The 20,953-nt window shown below is 44.9% G+C and overlaps 1 protein-coding gene across 5 annotated transcripts in view; it reads right to left on the bottom strand.

The window, feature by feature from the left end:
- The window catches only part of RASGEF1C (RasGEF domain family member 1C), a 78,672-nt gene that overhangs the window by 45,777 nt on the left and 11,942 nt on the right, over positions 1-20,953 (bottom strand). For 2 of the 5 annotated variants that reach the window (XM_046900367.1, XM_015293795.4), the window contains exon 2: positions 158-245. The exons of the other annotated variants lie outside the window; for them this stretch is intronic. The gene's annotated coding sequence lies outside the window, so the exon portion shown is untranslated. The remainder of the gene's footprint in view (positions 1-157; positions 246-20,953) is intronic. 5 annotated transcript variants of the gene reach the window in all.

Here is a 20,953-nt window from a genome sequence, read left to right as displayed (position 1 = left end):
AACGTTCTAGCCTCAGTTCAGTCTCTTTTAGCCCCAGATATGCCCATATCCTGCAGTTATCCCTCCTGGATCCAAGCTGAGGGTCAGCACACGACATGCCAGCCTCACACTGCTGACCACCTTGCTGGCAGGCAACAAACAGCTTTTGATTACCTACCCTCACTGCATAAACATGAGTTTGCTGATGGGCATCCGATTGCGGCCCATGCTGATGTATCCAGGGGGGAATTCACCCCTCAATCTGCCTAGGGGGAAGAACAAATTCACTTTTAAGAGTTTACAGACTTGCTCACAGCAGGCACACATCCCTGTTTTCCAGCTTCAGCAGCCTATAGAGCTTTACTTGCTGCTGGGTGTGACCTAGAGCATTAGTGCTGTAAAAGATTTACATTTAAAGCATATTAGTAACACTTTTTAATGATAAGAGAGGCATTTCAGTAAACAGTAAATTGTGCAGAAGCTCTGCTTGGCAGAGTTATTGATAATCCTATTAATGACAAGGTGCAATTTACAGCAAACTGACAGTGGAAAGGAGATACAGTACTTACGTGAAACAAAAAGATAATACAATATTATTCCATTGACTGTGCTTTCTCTTAATTGCCTTGTTTTGTACGCTTGGGGCACACAATCTATCATGGATGAAGTTGTCTGCGCATAAAACAGCATGCAAGAGGTTTTTAATCCAAGATCCCTCTAGCTGCATTTCAGGATTTATTTCAGAGTTGTCTTCAATTTTTCTATTTTGTGTAAGTTTATCCTAATATTAGGAAGCACTCCTCTGAAAAGAAACTGCTGCGTTCAATTGTGCTACTTGCACTTCATTACGGGACTGCTTACAAAGGCTTTATTCAGCAGGACTGCACAAAGAGACGTGATTTGCAAAACAGACCACAGCTCCCATGTCACTTGTCTGTGCCCCAGGTTGGCAGAAGGGCTGCAGGCCCTCAGGACTGAATCCAACAACTACTCATCTGCGTGCGTCAAAGTGACCCACGTCCACTGCATGTGTTATAGCAGAGGCACCAAGAATGTGGGGGGTTGGACTCGATGATCCCTTCCAACCCCTGTGATTCTGTCATAACACCCTTTGCACAAATACAAAATAACACTACCAAAGTGAACGCTGTCATTTTAACATAAGTAAGGAAATTTCATTCCTAAGAACGTAGCTATCCTATTAAACAACAACACTTTCATGACTGCAGAAAGACATTTGAGAGTTTAGAATCATTTAAATGATTTGTTTTCTTTTCAACATTAACTCATCTTCAGGTGTCTGCGTGGGAAGGCAGACAGATGGTTACTCAACTGAGGAACTCGAGGCTGTCTCCGTACAATGGAAACAATTGGCAGTATGAAAAGAAGATGTGCTTCCGACCAGGCCAGGGCCCAAACACAGAGGAAGAGACTGGAAACATCCTGTAAGAGAGCCGCTCAGCTCTAGCTTTTGTGTGGTTTTCCTTCAGCTTAAGGTTCCCAAGGCTCTCACAGACAGGTTTGGTCATTACTCCACGAACAGCTAAAATGCCCAAGGTGCACATTTTTGTACCATATCTAGCACTAAGAATGCAAACTATGCTGGGAATGAAGGTGATAAAAAAATGTATTTTATTTGTAGTTTTAATTATTGGGTGAATTCCATTTACCACCTAGAATGTGAATGTGGTTTATTGCAATAATAAGCATTAGGCACAAATCCAAGCAAGGTGGAGGGGGCATTAAATTGTTCTGGCGTTTGTTGAAAGCATTTGACATTTCTCCATTTCATTTCCTGGGTGCAACATCATAAATAAGCTCAGTAAACTGTTGCTTACAGCCCTGGCCAATGTGAAACCCTACTTGATGGATTTATTTCAAGTATACCCTGTCCTCCAAAGCTGCTGGGAAACAACAACTTGTCACTGCCAACCTGATAGTTCTGGACCATACATTATCACATCTGCAAAGCCATTTCCAGAGCTCACTTGCAGAGTTGCTAAAAGCAACTGGGAGCTGACAGCTGCTGGCTCTGGTGGCTGGAGAGGCAGCAGACAGGCTGAGTGGCCTTTTGGTGTCCTGCATCCCTTGCCCCGCCAAAAATGGAGGCCACAACAAGATGAGGAAACAGGTTTGGATTTTTTGCAGTTCATACTCCACAGTTTGGGAGAACTAGAGAAATATTCCTTGCTTAGGATAACACTGGCCCATCTTTTCTTACAGTTCTACTCCCCCAGCAACCAAGTTGACTTAGCCAGAAGAATTCAAAAGTCATTCAGAACTCTGTCTTGCAAAAATCATCAGCTTAACATTACATGCCTCTGGCAAACACAACAAAATTCAGCTGATGGTGCTCCTCCAGGTGTGTGCTTGTTACAACACACGTATTGTTGGCCTCCTCCGCACAGATGACTGATGTTAACAGCACTGCAACACGCACTCACCAACTCACACAGCCTTAGCTTGACGCACACTGCAGACAGGATGGTCACAGGTTGCTGTTAGTTCAGCTGCACGGTGATAGTAGTAAAACCAATTCAGTTCTGGGATGCTACACCCTCCTTTTCTCCAGCTGATGGAAGCTGGTAGCCCATACCACCAAAACAATGCACACCTGCCTTCAGGTTTTCCCACTCAGAAAGCTGTTTCCCACTCGCACTGTTACAGTGCTGCAGCTGATATATCAGTCCCAACCCCATTTGCCATCCACTGCCCTATGCACGCCCAGAGTCCTATAGGAGTATTTCCTCCCACACACATGCAATGTAGCACTTTGGCCTCTGACCCCAGCAGGAGCTTGTGGGCAGAGGGAAATAGCCCAGGAAATCTCCACATTATCATGGCTTTCCACAGACGACTTCAAAGGAAAGCAGAGATCCTATCTCCAGGAGACTACCCGGGCCAGCACTGCCTGTGCAGACAGGCTTAGTCCAGTCCTTCATCCTGTAACTCACAGGATCTTCGTACAGCACAGAATTCAAGGCTGCATTGGCCAAAGCCTCCTACTGTGCCCACAGGACGGTCATCTCCTGCTGCTGTGGAAGCATGACAACACCTGCAGCCTGTCCCATAGGACACAGGTGTTTACTGCAAGGTGCACAGCAACCACCATTGTTTTTTGGTTAATAAGTATTCAAGTCTTGCTTTGTTTTGTGTTCTAGAATTACTTCTACTAGTTTACTAAACACATGTAATTACATTTCCATTAATACAAAACCCATTTCCTGTCATGCCTTTACATTCAAATCAGCAGCTCAGCAATACTCGAACGCACACCTGAAGGATGGCAACCCCTGGGAGCTCTGGGTGCATCTTTACAGAAGAAACTTTGCCTGTGAAGCAGAGAACAGGAGCTACACCTGTCACCAAAAGTAAACAATGCAGTCTTGAAAAAATACCATGGGTGCCTATGTGCAGCTGCAAAGCCCAAGGGGAGCTCCATATGCTGCTAGATTTCTCCTTAGCACTGTCAGAGTGGGGCTCCCTGGGCTCTGCGTGAGCTGCTGGAGATGGGGCTGGGCCCGACCCTGCTCACAGCCCTGCAGGAACCCTGGCACTCTTCTGCACATCAGATTTCCAGAGCACGACAACTGCAGGGACTGCCAGTCGTGCAGCAATGCTTCACTCACACTCATGGAGTCACTTGTGGGTTTCCACAACCAACAGACTTTTTGGGTTACCAAAAATCCCACAAGAAAGCACTGGAGAAGGGGGGGCAGACTTAAACGTATCAGGGAGATCTCTGAGGAGGAAACCAGCTGAGCTCCACCTGCTCACGCCAGCTGGAGAAGAGCGACAGGGCAGAGAGGGAACAAAACAACACAGGGTTCCAGCTTTTTCCCACCCACCAAAGTTAGCTCAGCATACTGCCCCACTCCATGCTGGGCTGCAGGCTGCCATCAGCACCATGCACAGAGTGCTCAGCACAGCCTGCCCACAGCTCACTTCACCCTCACGTACCCTGAAACGTGAATGAAGTTGCAGTGTGGCAGAGGTAAGGATGGCATGAGGTTCCTTCCTTGGATGCATCCTCGCGCTGTGCCAGCCAGTGCTGCGTTATGCACAGCTAAAACCACTCCGACTCCACATTAACATTCTGGAGCACAACTTTATCCTCCTGCCTCAGAGACCAGCCCCTGCTTTACATAAATCTTTAATGAAATGCTCTGCCTCAAGCACCGATGCCTACGCACAAAAGGCAGAGTTGAAGGAAAACAAGGCTTTTGCCTCCAAAAGAAAAAGCATTTCTATGGATAGCACGTGGAAATTACACTTGCTATGCCCTGCTGGGATGCCTGGAGCACCACTAAGGAGAGGGTACAGCAAGAAAGCAACAATTCCAAGTACTTTCCAGAAAGGCAGGGAAGAGATTGGTTTGACCGTGGCACATCTGGCACACAGCGGGACCAACCTGCCACCCAACACATTGCCCAGTTGCCTGCATGTGTGTGCAAGAGGCCATAAGGCTGCAGTGCCGCATCGCCACTGAATGCTCCTCAGCAGCAGAACGGCTTCCCACCCATCAGGAGGCTGTTTTCAAAACCTTCAGACTTGAAGAACACCAAAAAACACACAAGCCTATCAATTTTATATTCCCTCTGGGATCCTGAGCACTTGAGGTTAAGGCTGTCAAGTGCTGCAAGTCCTTCTTTCATGAATAGAAAGGTTGTAAACGTCCATCTCCTCCCACATCACACACTAAATAGAAAGAATGGAAATCAACAGTACTGTTGTGAGCAAGGAGCAGCTATTTTAAGATACATCTCCAAGTATCATGAAACAACAGACAAAATCATAGGGACTGGAAATACTGTGCTGTAAGGACTGTTATATCCCAATACAAAACAGTGACCAGGAGATGTTGTAAGGCCACAGAGCTGAGAATGCAGACTGCAGTGCCAAGACATCAAGCATTTAAAGGCTTCATACCGTAACGCTTGATTGATGTTTCCAAAGCAGACTACAGGAATTAAGACATGTATCTTTCATTAATCTTAATGGAAAATGTTTGTTGAAATCCCCAAGACTGCTTTGAAAAGGAAGTATTTCAACTTCACAGTCTGGGTTGGATGCCTACATTTTCATTTTAAAATTCACATCTGCATGTTGGCCCGAGGTCAGCAAATCATTTAAATGTGTGCTTCAACATGCAACAGCCAACAGGCTATTCATGTGCTCAGTATTAAGTAAACATACAAATGTCCCATCCAGAAGAGAAGGAGTTGTTCACGTGGTTCTGTTTTGCTGAAATAGTGCCTGAAGTCTGCAGAAAGGCTGCCATAAGGAAGTTAATATTTTGCCAACAAATGCCATGCTTATTCTTATAAAGACAAAGGCAATCTTGGAGACACGCTCCAAGACACACTCGTATCTTCAAGACAACAGTTGCTTGTGCACCTTGGCTTTCTCTCATGTATTTTGGGCTTCCAAATCAGGGATTAGAATTAAGTTGAAGAACTGGGCCCAACTGAACAGTTTTCAAACATCTTTGTTTTTTTTCTGAACAGCAGGAGTCCTAGTTTAGGTTTGCTATACTCCCTTAGCAGTTATTATGAGGATTAAAAACAAAGCAAGAAAACCCTCCAACTCAAAACATGAAACTCTTAAAATAACAGTAAAATAGAGTAGAATAAATCCTCCTCCCCATTTGGATTTCAAATATACAAAATGCAGACGGCTTTGGCAGTTCAAAATACCTTCAGCCTTGGCTTCCCTTAGCCCTGCAAGACAGCCCATGACAAGATGTTCAAGGATGGGAGTGGAACTCTGAGACTTGAGCTCAGTGTCCAAGGACAGGCAGAGAGTCATCCCCCTGAGGATCAGGCATGTTGGGAAGGATCACCACCACCACGTGGACACAATCTCAGACATGGGAACGGAGTTCTCCAAAAACACGGAGGTATTTAGATGTCATCATCAGATCCTTGCTTACCCCAATCAACACGAGTCTGACAATAAATAAATGAGTTCACGCACACAACATTTTAGCTTTTTAAAGCCAAACAGTTATTTGTGGCTGTATTTTAAAACTCAGAACTCGACACCAGCCATATAAAAGCTCAGCAGTTTCCATTTGCAGACGCATCCAAGGTAAGCAATAAGTAGGTAAGACAGCAGTTTGATGTTAAACATAATCTGGTGTGACCATGCACAACATGAAGGAGCCATCCCACGCTGCCTGTTGCTTCCCCTGCAAGGGAGCAATTGGCAGACAAGTGAGACAAGTCTGCTCTGTCTGCTGAGCTAGCAGAAAATTAACACACCAAGAGGGGGAAGGAACTCCCCAAGGACTCCTTTGCCCCTTATCAAAATTGAATGACTCACAAAACGAGCCCAGTGAGTCAGCTGCTGTTGGCCACACAACCTGGAAACCTGAGCCAAGAGAGATGCTCAACTGCAAAAGAGGAGAGAGACCATCCATTTTGGCACCAGTTCCCAGTTAGGGTAAAATCTTCAAACCGCAGTCTTGGTGAGCAAGTGGCATCCAGCACGTGTGGGGGAGGAAGCAAATGCATGGCTTTTTGGGGCTAGCCAACAGACAGAGGCAGGTTTGCAGAATAACACAACCAGTACATGCAGAGATGAGCACATAAAAAAAATCACAGCACACGGCTGGCAATCTGCATTATACTCTCACAGCTGTGCTGAGGCAAATGCAAAGGGAGGGCACACATTTGGCCTCTGCTCCATACAGCTGTAAGGCTGGCCCAAGTCCTGCCAAGCACCAAGTGCCATTTTTCATACCAAACCCCTCCTCCCACCCTGAAACACTGTATTTGTATGATTTGGAAGAAAGGACACATTTGAAAGGCAGAAAGACTCACCTACCCAGGGTGCAAGGGTGATAGTTGTTAGGTGTCGAAGGTACACAGCCCATTTGCACTGGGGGTACGGCATGGGCTTGCAGCTATCAGCCTCAGCTACTCACTGCTGGACAACTGCATGAACTTTCACCTTTCTGGGGAGGGCTGAGCTGCATCCACTGGTCCTACAGACATCCAGCTAAAACTAACTGCAACACTTTCACATTCTTCCCACTGGTAACTGAAGCAGCAAGGGAAAGCTACAGTGTTTTCTGCATATGGTTATTACCATGGCACTTCTGCACTCAAAGGCCTTCACGATCTACATCTTCCCAGTATGACAAGACAAGGACTTATGTGGCAGGTACCAAGAGTCACAGCACATGCTGCATAAAGAATGAGGTCTCCCTGAACTCACTTCTGTGTGAATGACAACATCATTTTCAGAAAAAGGAACTTGCTCTGATCCATCCGAGTAATTCCGCTGATTGGAGTCACCAGTTGATTGCTCTGTGGCTCATTGATTATGCTCAACATGAATAATTACATTACAAAACTAGGCTGGCTCTAACAGTACCAAAGACAAGTCAGGGCAGCGAGGGATGGCAGAGGCGGTGTGCCCACCTGTGTGAGGGCCACACGAGCACCCTGTCAGCAGGAGGTGCTTTTGGGGCTGCAGAGAACCAACCTCCCAAAGGTCTGCAGCTCATCTGTTCTTCTCGATGGCTTCATTACGCTCTGAAGTGGACGGGCCACTTCATGCCATGGTCCCAGACATGTGTTTAATATGCATGATGGTGCTCTGGAGGGCAGTGCGTACGTGAAGCAATGCTAAACATGCTGACAAAGGCAAGGGAAGTGACCTGGAAATGACAAAGTGAAGTGAGGCTAGGAGCAAAGACGAGGCAGCAGAGGAAAAGCGTCTGCATGATTATATCGATAAAGCCCGCCAAGCAAAGGCGATGGGTTTTGTCTGACACAGTTGGTGCAGTGCGGGCATTGCTAAGTGTCTCTGGCTTGGGCAAAAGCTCTGTAGATTGGCAGCCAGAAGATTAATCTCGCGCTGCCCAGAAGTAGGGGGGCCACGCATGGGAGGAAAAAAAAAAAGCTACTTTATTTTTTCATCACGTAGAATATTACATCAAACAGCAGAGACATACTGTCCTGAGCACAGTAACAGCTTCCTGGCAGCAAGCACGGAGTTGCCAGACAATTCTTAGCAGCTTAAACCATAATTCCTAAAGCTGAGGTCCCTTTTTCTGTAAAAAGAAGCAGCAGAAAAATCACTTCTAATATCCAGAAGGGATCACTCATAAAAATCAAAGATCAATCCGAAAACTAAGGAGCTACTTTTCATGATGGATGATGTTCTAAGCACTGCAAGAGAGAAGGCAGTTTCCATTTAATTAATGAGATTTGGTAAATGAGTGCATTTCCTGCACAACTAACTACAGACTTAACCTTACAAAGTATATTATGTTAAATTGGAGAACGGCCCATTATTCTGGAATAAAAGACTGCCAATCGGAGAGTCTGCACTAAAATAAGTATTCCAAGAATACTTTCATCCAGGAATACAAGCAGTGTACTTGTGAGTGGAGACCAAGCAATCCTTAAATACACTGATTTCTCCTAAAGGAATTCATACTGTCAAAGATGAAGCTCCAAGCAGCCAAAGAAAACACTGTAGCTGTGTCTGTAGGTTTACACAAAATCTCATGAGACAGGGATGAGCTGCCTCTTGTGAACACAGGAGCCTCGGGGCACATGCATGCTCTGCAGCACAGGGGCATGGACTGGCTCTGTACTCTGCAACAGACCACGCAGACAGCTCATCTCTCTGTCCATCTCAGCTCATCAGGACCACAGCACACTCAGTAAACAGTGAACTCCAGCGTGTGCTGTCTGGAGTTAGCTTAAGCATCTGGGCACTGTGATGCACTGCAGGGTACAGACAGGAAGGGACAAGCATCCTCATCACTGTGAGGAAGTCCATTGGATTTGGACACTATCATCATATAAATGTGGACAAGAGGGCAGCAGGGAGCACAAACATGTACTGGCTCCCACTCCAACACTGACAGCAGTTTTTCTTGCAGTCCCCAATGCCTGACACCCTTAGCCCTCTGGGACACAGCACAGGTGGCACTAAGAACACTGACAGAGAAGACAAGCTATAAGACTAGCCAAACCCGTTACACCAGCACAGGTCACAGCCAGAGGGAGCGATGCTCACTGGGCAGTCCACATGGTGGGCTCCCAGGTGGGAAAGGCCTCTGGGACAGACACTGTCCTAATCACACATTCCTTAGGCCAGCAACTGATAACCCTTAGCAGACTATGGGCTACCAACACAGAAATACGATTCAAGTTACGCCCTAGAATAATAACCAACAACCTTACCTCCTCGGGAACATCTCTGTGCTCTCTTACCATGAACAGCCAATGTCAACTCACTAGGATGCCAGGCTCTTGACTTTCATTACAGTAAATTATTCACAGCAGAAGTGTCACTTCAGCAGTGTAAATTCCCTGCCATTATAAATATTTCCAAAATGTGACTTTACTTTTCTTATACCTGCAGTGTCTTAGACCACACAGGTCTCCTCACCATTAGGCAACACTTGGTCCCTACCCTACTGGAAGACAGAGAAAAATTCACAGGAGCTCTCTCAAGATCTTCAGTAGAAGCATTACTATTGATTTCTTACCGAACAGTTCTTTTTCCTATTCCCCCAAATTGTCTTCTCCTATCAGAAGGCCCAAATCTGTGGCCACTCCATCTTCAGAATAATCAATATATTGATACAGAAGTGAATGCCTTGCAGGACATCTTTTCAGTGCCTTAATACTCTGACTTTCCCTATGGCTGCTTGAACTAAATCCATTCTAAACCTTAACTTTGCTTCTGTTCGAATGATTTCCAATTTAAAGGCTTTGCGTTGACAATTACACACATGCAAGCAAATACCCGTGCGTGCATCTCCATTAATATTCCAAGAGATACTCGAATCCTTTAAGATTCTTTCCAAAACCTGTTATTATTTACCCACAATGCTATTAGGTTACCAATTAACCCCATTGAAACATCACTTTGTCCAACATTCTTAGAAGCTTTTCTCTCTACACAACAGTCGGACAGGACTACATCACAGAACCATTAATCTCCCCATATGCAGATACAGAGCCCTGGCTGGGCTATAACCACGCTTTTTGCTAACTATCTAGGGATGGAAACACTCAGTATGACTTATACACAACTTATCCTCTTATCCGCACTTATTTCCTTGGTTCAGAGCAGCACTGCTGAGCCACACCCTGAGAATCATCACTGTATCTTCAGTGATCTGTTCAGCAATGCCAGCACTATCAGGTAACACAGATTTGGCACATTAAGAGAAGGATGGAACAGCCCCAGGAGAGCAGATAAGCACGTTGTAGCAGCTGGGATACACCTTACTCCAATCTCCCACAACATGCCACCCCTGAGATGGCAGCAGGTGGAAGCACCACTTGCACGCCAGGCTTCATGCTGTCAGCCGCCCCACGGTGCGGACAAGGGCAGCAGATTAAACCACTGCAGACAAGACACAGCCCAAAGTCTGCAAAGGGTTTATCCTCCCTTCAGCTCACCCCAAAATAACCGGGGAACCAAAGCAGAGGCCAGAGCCCCCAGATGATCCCTACAGCCCCAGTTTACAGTCAGCCTTCTGGGAAGCTACCTGGATGCTGATCAGGACCATGCTGGCCATCAGTTGTGGGTGATATAAGGAAGATGAGAAGCAGTCCTTTGCATAAGCCCTGGCTGGCCCTGTATTTTTGCTTTCTCACTTTTAGCATTCTTTTAATTGAAATCACCTGCAATGTCCAGCACTTCCTAACATGCCATTTCATTGGGATAAATGCATGTTTCTGTGCTCTGGTCAAAAATGAGACTTCTTCCATGACCAAAGGAACTGGAAATGTTGTGTTGCATACATAAACCACTACAGAAATGAAAATATATTTCCTACATGAGAATGAAAAGACAGACAGAAACCTTCCTACATAAACATGGGAGAACAGACACTCAAGTCACATACCAAGCATTTTACAGTGGCTTGGGAAAGAAAAGGAATATAAAATTGGAAGTTAACATTCCTCATGGAATGAGATTAGAGATATTTATTTTACGCTCTACTTGAAATATCATAGTAATTTTCATCTGCACTAATAAAAATAAATCAGAAGCTGATCTTCCATGCACTAAAATTACCATTTCATGCAACAGTCACAATGTTTCTGAGACATATGTGCCCTTTGGAAGCCGTGCCACAAATAGAACTGAATTTAAGGACTGCTGTGTGCACAAATTTATGACATCAATTCTTTCCGAAGCAGAATATTGTCATGTACAAAATGCCATGTGGGCAGCTACAAAAATGCATCCAGCGCCGAGTAAAGACTCTTAGCTTTCAGGAGAAAAATAAATAAGACTGTGAAACTAAAAGAAATAATCACATTGTGTGATACCAACCATTGGGTGACCAGCAGAGCCCTGTTGGGAGAACGCTCGTCCACCAGACAGGAATTAATGGATTCACAAGCAGCACGCCGTCTGCAGCCCAGCCTCTCACAACGAGGCACATTTGCAGAGCAGGATACAACTTGCTGCTAGACAGGAGAAGTTCAATATTCATTAACCAAAAGAGCCCCCACTTTGTGCTGCTGTCTGCAGTACAAATCATTCGCCTGTGGGTTTTGTCAATCCCGTCACCCGCTGTTTTGTGACCGCCGTACCTACAGACACCACGCACTGCATCAATACTCCCAGCCTTCAGCTGGGGCATTTTCAGAGGCAGAGCCCAAAGCTGGGAAACTGCAACTGCTTTTTGGAGCAATGCAAACAGAAAATGCTGGAAAGACAAAAGGTCGTATCTCAAATTTGCATACAGCAACTCCTCTGTACAATAGTTTGCTCTTTTTTAGATGAGCTACCTGAAAGGAGAGGACTGAAACCAGCAGCTGTCCCTTGGGACATTGGCTCTGAATCCTCCCAGGTAGCTCTGCAGCAGGCTGGCGAGCGCCTGCTTTTCTTTTGCAACTCAGGATGGTAATGCATTCAACTGCGCTAAAGCAAAAGCATCAGGCGCACAGATTTTAAGGAGATAATACGGCAAAGGCACAGGGATTTGATGCAATCATACAGAGATGCAGGCAGGAGCCGCTCCTTCCTGGCTCTTTACTCTCCAGTGTCCACATTGTTATGGTGGATAGGAAAGGCACAGCACGATTGCTTCAGATGGCAGGGATGCTGGGGTACCTCCTCAGCTGCCCAAGGCATGCTGCTTCTCATGACCCAAACTCAAGCCCAGCTTGCCCACTGATACCTATATTCTTCTGTGAGCTGTGTTCTGGTGTGCAAGGCATCAGATGCACAGATTCACTAGCAGGCACCGCCAGGTGGAAGTAGGTGGAAGTCTAAGTTTCTCAAGAGGTCAAAGACAACCTTTCTTAGATGTGTCTCCGTCTACATTTCTGTGCTCAGCTCAGCATGATGTCTTGGTAACACACAGATGCCAGAGAGCTCAGCCAAGCCACAGATGGGAGATAGTTATAGCAGAGCCCCAGTGCCACACAGCAATCAAAAAAATCCTACTGCCAAGCCTCTAGAAGTCACACAGAGATTTTCATAACCATCTCTCAGTCTCTATGAGCAAACAGTCCCACCAGAGGCACAGGCCGTACTGGAAAACAAACCCACCAAACTGCAGAACTCTGCAGACATCTTTGTAACACCACCCAGGCGGATGTCTGCTTTCCCCCAGCACTGGTGATGCTTGGTGACTTGCGTTTCCTCTCTTCTCTGTATGCCTGGAAATGCTCTTTCATACCCAGCTATGTCACAGAGCCCTGTCACCACGCTCCAAATAACTCATACGAAGGTCTTGCATTTTTCAGGTGGTGTCATAAAACGTGGGGCTGCACACACCACAAACACTGACATATTTCACTAATACAATCCAGTAGCAACTTATGAAGAATATTTATGCAGCTCTTTATTATTTTCTCTGAAAGGTAAATGACCCTTTTGGTGAAGCAGTGACTTGTGCTGACAGCATCTTTGTTTTTAGGAAAAAGTGCCAACTGAGGTAGGTTCAGAAGGCTTAGAAGTTAACGTAGGGGTGCAGATTGCTCTGGCCTTGTCAGAATTACAACAAAAACTTTTCTTCCAAAGATTTTACCATCATTCATCTTTCAAGCTGGTCTTGCTAAACTCGTTACTTCACACAATATTTAGTAGTAATATGAATGAGCTAAAGATACTTATAAAGATCTATATATTGACTAAACACAAATTTCCATGATCTAAGTCACCTCCTCAGTATACTTTTGTGGCTAAAGGTCAAATATCTCTAAATGAGGAAATGAGTGATTTTGCTTATTAGTGCAGGGCTGAGACTAAGCAAGGTTAGCTGCACGTGCTGACCTGCTAAAGCACTCCCAGGCTGAGGAAGCAGTAACATTTCAGATGACTGTCCAATTAAATGTTAATTGCTGTGTAGCTAATTGACGTAGAGTGGTTTTGTCGTGATTTTAGCTGTTGATGAACAATTAGGTAGAATACAACATTAATTCCTTCTCTAACTATTACGTTCAAAATCAAGTGTAAGAACCTGAACCTAAACAGAGCAGTGTGATACCAGCATTCACCATCTCATGAGGAGGAAAGCCAAGAAACCAGCACACCAACAGCAGGAGATAACTGCAACATTCCCAGCCCAAGCAGGTGAGACCAAAACCTCAATTCTTCATGCTTGCACATTGCTCACTGACAGCAGTAAAACCCATTCAAGGCCAGGTTCATTCTTTCTTCATCAGGTTACTTTTCTTCCCCCTCCCCTCTTCTTTTCTTACATGTTTTCTGGTATTTTACCTTTTCGTTATAGTATTTCAGAAAAAAAAATCTGTTGGCATTTCTTCAGATATTTCATATTAGCTCACATCCTTGCAAAAACATCTCTTCTATTGCTAGTACTGAACCCAGCTCTCTTCTGCTCTGCCAGAAAAAAAACCCTCAAGTTTTCGATATTTTAAACCGGGAATTATCTGAAATAATTGGGAAAGAAAGTGGGGAAACTCATTCCCCTTCTCTGCTCTAAATCACCTTGGGGACATTGGCCAAAACCACATGAAAGACCCAAGCAATGCTCTCCCAAACGCCTTATCCTTTGGAGGCAGAGTAAGAACAAGACTTGCTTACTGAAACAATAGTATTCACTACTTTCCCTACAGTTTTTCAGCTCCCCACCCCTGTGGGAGGCTGTTGGCTGCTCCTGCCTTCAGACCAGATGCAGTTTTCCCAGTGACACCAGTGCAAGTTCCCCAGGTCCCCCAGGCCGCTTGCGAACTGCACCTGGAGGGGAACAAACACCAAGTTCCCATCCTTACTCAGATGCTGGAAGACCATTTGCATGCCCATATTTGCTGAGTCTCTCATTCCTCTCATACAGAGGAGGCTCTCCAATAAAGACAACTTTCTGCAGCAGCCTCAGTGAAAGATGGGGAGCAGACCAGGTTGCTGATGGGACAGAGCAGCACACCCCTCCCCATGGCTGCCTTTGGGAGCCTGGTGCAGGGCACAGTGCCAGGTGTGCGTGGTGTTCGTCCGCCCTCCTGAGGGACAGCAAAGGCACCAGACAGCCCAAAGGAAGTGTGATGCAAGACTCAGGGGAGCTGGATGGCTTCAGGGAGCCAGCACTTCACTCTCATTCTCTGCTACATCACACAGCAGCCTTAGACAGGTCCCATAATCTCACTGTCCCGCTGTTTCCGTCCATCAAAAGTGGATAACAGCCCGTCTCTAGCAGGGGAGGACGCCTTGATAAATGCACTAATTATCACCAGACACCCCACCCAGCAGGCAAGAAAAGAGAGGCCATTTATTTGCCTAAAAATCTTGCAATTATAAAATTACTACTTGAGAAGTCTGCAAATCAGGGACCTGGAACCTGGTTTAATTAAATCAATTGGAATTACAGCATTCATTTATAACAAAACTCCGATCTAACAGGAAATAGTTTATATTGACCAGCATTCAAAATCCTTTCATACGCTGAGGGCAAATGCATTTTTATTATTCTTAGCACAGCAGAAACTGCCATGAAACTGCTCAGCAGCGCTTCCACGCCGAGCAGCCCGGGCAGCCCAGCTGCACCTCCACTGCTCCATTTGTCATCTCAATGCACCATTTGTTCCTCCAAACACCGATCATCTTACACAAAGCAGTTGTCATGCGTCTTCCCAGTCCACACCATTTCAAGCACCGCACATTCCACTCCACACATGCTCATAAAAATCACTTGCCATAAGAGCTTTAAATGGTCCTTGTCAAAACATCAAAATAAAAGGTGTTCAAGGCAGAACCTCAGATTTCTCCTGCTGCTTACAGAAACACCCATAAGACACACAGCCTTGTACAACGGGCTTTTCTTTTCGCAGCATACTGCTGAGACCTCGGGATGTGGCTCATAAAGAAGTATGCCATGTGGGAAGGAGAGGAAGACAACAACTTTATAATAACTCCATGCACATAGAAGTCTAAAGGAAAACCCGTCTACCTGTAACAGAAACCACAAGGAAGTGACTTAAAGTAGTTTGGTAGTATTTGTTCAGTGGTTGTGCGAATCTATCTATAAAACACGAACATTTGTCAGGCAATCAATGCTGATGTGGAAAAGCTCATTTCACCCTGCCAACATAGGAAGCCAGAGTCTGTTTTCCATGAAGAACAAACTTCGAACAATTCCAATGGATGAGAACAAGTCTCTGGGTTTATCTCAATTTAACTGACAAGCACTCTCAATCTCATAGAAGCTCAAATCCCTACCAGATCTACTCTTGTGTAGACAGCAAAGGCTCATTTATTGACAGCAAAGAGCTGTGGATCAAGTCTTAATATTTGCTAATATATCTGGTTGAAAGACTCTAACAGTCCAATCCATCTCCTATTACCAAGAAATGGTTAGGTCACTTCAGCAGAGCCACATCAGTGTCAGTGTTAGCATCTGATCTGAAAAAAAGACAACAAACAAACATTTGTGGACCAACTAGTTCTTACGGACTGCATTTTGTCTGCTATGAAATCTCCAAATCTAAGCTATAACAGAGAATGCCAGCTATACTGCTGTGCTATTAAAAAAAAGTGTTGAGAAGTAGAACTCCAGCTCTCACTCAGTCGGGTGTCATTGAGCAGTAACCCTGGTGAAGCCAGGAGAGCTCCAGGAACATAAATATGAAGTGACAAGGAAAGCCAGCCTACTATTCACATCACATATTTCATGCTTCTTTCTATTTCACAATAATACACCAAGTTAAGCTGCTTATTAGTTGGGCACATTCTCCTAACCACAGCCAGATTTGTATTTTATGCTGGGCTCACCATCAGTACTGACTGCCCTTTAATCATAATACTGCTGTCATTTGTGGTTCCCCTTTGCAAGATACTTGCTCTAACACACAAACTGCACAGCTGTTAACGCTGCTGTAGCCCAGAAGAGAAAGGCACAAGTAATGCCAAGAGAAGGGCTTTACTGTAACCGCCCCTGTTCATATGGACCTCGTGCACATTTGCCTCAAATATTTCTGTTAGCCTATGAGATGTTGTAGCATCTGCTTCCAAGCCACTCAGCACACCAATTTGTCAATAATGATCTTCCTGAGATGAATTAATAACAGCTAATCGCTGTGCAATAAAGCACAAAAGGAGCTGTTGCACAAAAGGTCTCCCACAAAATGACAAAAAAGCACAAATGCTCTTTATTAGCAGGATCACTAATAGATGCTCCTCATCTGATCTGTATGGATTGGAGAAATGTTTAGTATCAGTTAATGAAATTACCCAGGAAAACACAACTCCCAAAACAGCATTTCAAAACGCATACCATAGCCTGGCAGCTTATGAATGAAATGCTCCATAGGAGTTTGTGTACATTTATTATTTACTACACCACATTAAGAAATAAGACTGCAGATGACAAGCTGACGCTCTTCCAACTGTGTACACTACGTAATGATGCACACTACCAGGGCTTTGCTATCACCTCCTGAACAGCTTCTCATTAGAGACAAACAAAAGGATCCAAAGGAACTAAGTCACCTCCAGCACCTGAGCAACAAACTGCAGCTACTCTGCCTTTGTGAAGTTTTATCAAGGGTGTTTTAAAGCAATTTGAAACAGAGTTTCAGATGGTTGTTACCGATATAAGGTATGCACATGCACTGAATGAAGGCACAAATCCCATCCCTGACATGCACAGGAGGCTTGTGCTGCTGGCAGCCTCCATGGAGGCAGTAAGGATCGAAACACTCTCCCCCAGCTCACATCCCACTTTGCTCTACTCCAGATCTTGCTTTCAGCACCCATCCTAAATTCATGCAAAGTCACTGCTCAACTCACAGAGGCAGACATGCGTATCCGGCAGCTCACATAGGACCAAAGAGCCAGAGCTACAAGGTGGTAAGAAAGTCCCCTCCCTAGGCAGCCAGCAGCCCTTGTCCTTAATTTGCAAAAACCCAGGCTCAGAGACTGTCCCTGACTCAGAAAAATTGCTCACGTGTCCCAAATTCTTCAGCCAGTTCTGAAACATCTGCAAGGTCACAGGTTCAGCACACTTAACACTACCATAATGACGTATTTTGAAGAGGGGAAAATGAAGAGCATTCTAAGCTGTGATCTTCCAAACCTTGCTGGCTTCCTGTCTTTGTTGCATTGGGCACTTCTGATACAGCAAAAATTACTGAGGGGACAAACTGACTTCCAAAACAAAACACACGCAAATGCCCCATGCAAAACCGAAGCAATTACTAAAAACACTCCAGCATAGAACTACTTGGTTCTGTCAGATCAGGTCGTTGTGGTCACGTGCCATGACCCAAAAGTGTCAATACGAGAACTTAACTACTTCATCTGTCTTTCACTGTGCTTTTTTTCCTGCTAATAGGTATTGTAGCTTATCCTTGACCTTGGAGAAAAAGCACACAGAATCCCACTGTGTCCGTGACCCAGGTGACAGTGTGGAAGGGGAAGGTCATGTCAAATGCCCAAACTGCTCCAACAATCAGAACTACTCATGGAATGGTGGCAGCTCCTGCTGTTAGACAGCTGGATGGGAAATAGGAAAATATTACCCAAGTAAAAGGCATCCAAGCAACCCATCCTAAGGCTTCCTACTTGCAACCCAATGGGTTCTGCTGAACCCAATGAGATCCACTGTTTGTAGCTGCATTTGTAACCCTGGTGAATTATTTCATACTGTGTCACCCTAATGACCAAATCATAAGTGATCCATGTTACTGCTATCTCAAACTCTTTTCTCTGCATCCAGATAAAGATCTGCAGAGCTTCTGTCTGAATGACAGATTTGAATGAAGTGATGGGAAATATCAGAAGACCTCTACCGTTCTCTTTGCTCTTCCCAGGCCCACAGAGCAACTTGCCTTTTGCCTGCACCAGTATGGAAAGTTGCAGCTTTCTGCACTCGTGGCTTTCTCTGCTATCTGCTCTGATTTGTAGACAATAAATTCTCTGGAACGTGAGATCCAAGCCTCAACAACCAGACCCTACATGCAGTATGATGTTTATACACATGCATTGGAACAGACTGTATGTACATATTAAAAGTTGCTGTAATCAGGAAATGAGCCATGAAATGTGTAAATGATGGCACATTAATAATCTTTTTTTTTTTATAGCTTAAATTAGAATCTTCGGAATTTCACAGCCAGAGACTTTTAAATAGGTCAAAAAAATGCGATAATCACACTTAATGATCACACTCACATGCACTGCATCAGAACTAGGAGTGGGGAAACCTGAGCAGAATGGATATGAACTGCTGGCACAGCCAAAAAAAGCATGTAGCAAACCTCAAGTGATTTTTATACTAAAAACAAACACACAGCCCAGGCCAGAAGCTTTTTCCTTTTGGTCCTGCATGTCAGAACTGAGCTGCAAGACTCCACGTGATCAGAACTTAACTGCTGTGCCTCTGTCGCTTCCTTTTAGCCAGCTCTGCAGATTAGCAAAGGCTCCAGGATTGACCCCTTATAACTGGAGAGCATGTAGTGATGAAGAGAAAGCACTCCCTACCTTAGGAATACACTGTATTATTGGACTTGTCCACACACATTTCATCCCTGGCATACATCAGCATTTTTTATTTTTTTTCATGAAACAAACAAGAACCCACAGAGCAATCACAATAATCATTTAGGCTCCACATCAGGGGAGTACCTCTAAGTTCAGACGCACGCCTATGTTCTCTTTACACCAACTGGATTTTATGGACTATAAGCCTAATGGAAAAATTGTGGAAACAATGAGAATTCCAGGGAAATACACCATAGCTGCTAATTAATACTGTCCTGCCAAGCTGCTGAGACATAACCAAAAATCTAAATGAAGAAAAAAAAATCAGCTATGTTTTGTGTCAAACTGAGGAAACAAAGTCAATGTTTGTCTACTGTGAAAGTACAAAGTCAGCAGGGGAGACTGCTCGGAAGCTTCTAAGAAAGCTACAGAGATGTTTTTTGGTTTCTTTTTTTCCTCCAGTCAAAATTGGCTCCTTCTGAAAAACAAAGCCAGGCAAAAGATGAAAGGCTCTCTTTTCTGAAGCCAAAGATGAAGAATACAAAGAATATTAATGACTAACGAGTCTGCCCGTAAATGCCATGAGCTTAGCGGTGGTAGGGACAAAAAGGAAGAACAGGTCTGCTATTAACTAATGAAGTTTCTGATCTAACGAGCAGCGATGAAGGCTGATTGGGTCATTTAGGATTCCACAGCATTAGTTGAGAAGAACACAGGTTCCCCATGAAGGATAAAGATGCCATTATAGACACAGGAAAGCTTAGGATGACCGTGGGTCTCTCACAAAGCACGGAGTGGCAGTAATCTCCCTATCAGTGCTTATCTCTCCTTCCCACCTCTGTGTATGCACAGGTATACAAGATGTCTGTCCCGCAGGAGATTGAAGAACTGTTTCAGCTTTGTCACGTGGCTTATATGGCACTTCTGGTCAATTCAGTCACATAATATTATATTTGCATGAATCACATTTCCCAAAGGAAAGCTTCAAAACAGAGCTTTGCCTTCATCACGGTTATCAAATGCAGTGTGAACCTGCCCAGCCAGCCACCACAGCTCCCCAGGACACTGACTTTCTCCATCACAGGAGGGATCTGTTGACCAAGGGCAGAGCAGCACAGAGGCTGTGCCCAGCCCCTCACCTCTGCACCGCCACGCAGCATCAGCACAAAGCACAGCCCTCCGCAGCTGACATTCACCCATTTGCTTTTGAGAAATTCTTTGAACTCAAGGAAACAAAGCAAAACAACACCATGGAGAAAAAGAAAAAGCCAGAAGTGACACTAAGCAAACCTGAGATTTGTAAACTGATTCATTTGCCAGCTCATAGGCATACAGACCTAGCACGTCTATATTTACATGCTAGACTCAGACTCAGGCTCTCCGCTCCATAGAGGCATTCTGATTATTTTTTAAACGAGCAAGAACTCAACCACCACTGTACTTTCAAGATAGAGGATGGAAAAATCCCCCCGTCTAAGATGTGACCACTCAGGTTAAAGGAACCTCCAGTCTGCAGCTCTCCTAACAGCAAGACAGAGCCAGAGCAGATAAAAGAAAAATTGTACTTGACGTTCTTTTCCTTGACAGACCATTGCGTGCTCCTGCAGACAGATTGCATTTTGGATTGGAATCTGATCCAGCAGATGACATGACAAACCCTTGTGTTAACTTCAGAGGCTGTGGAATGGAAATTTGGGGAGCGTGCTTACAGCATAAGAGCTGGCAGTGCTCAACCAAGTGCTGCCATAGAGCTCTGCTGCTGCCCCTCTCCTACAGGGCCAGGGATGCAAAGCTGCAAATTCCATGCCCAGCTCTGTGACACACAGCAGCCTCAGCAGATAACCAAGTTCTCTCAGCATCTGTCTGAGAAATGGGAATAACAACACATCCCAGCGGCATCACAAAGGCTTCCTAATGCTTGCAAGCACTTTGTAGATAAGGAACATCAAGACAGCAGTTGGCAGAAGGATTTTGGGCAGGCAGACAGGCATAAATCCAAGCACTCACATCATATATGCTTTCAGACAAGTACAGCAGCAGA

Source organism: Gallus gallus, chromosome 13 (assembly GCF_016699485.2).
Source record: "Gallus gallus isolate bGalGal1 chromosome 13, bGalGal1.mat.broiler.GRCg7b, whole genome shotgun sequence".
NCBI lineage: Eukaryota > Metazoa > Chordata > Aves > Galliformes > Phasianidae > Gallus > Gallus gallus.
This window is presented reverse-complemented; position numbering and strand designations above follow the sequence as displayed.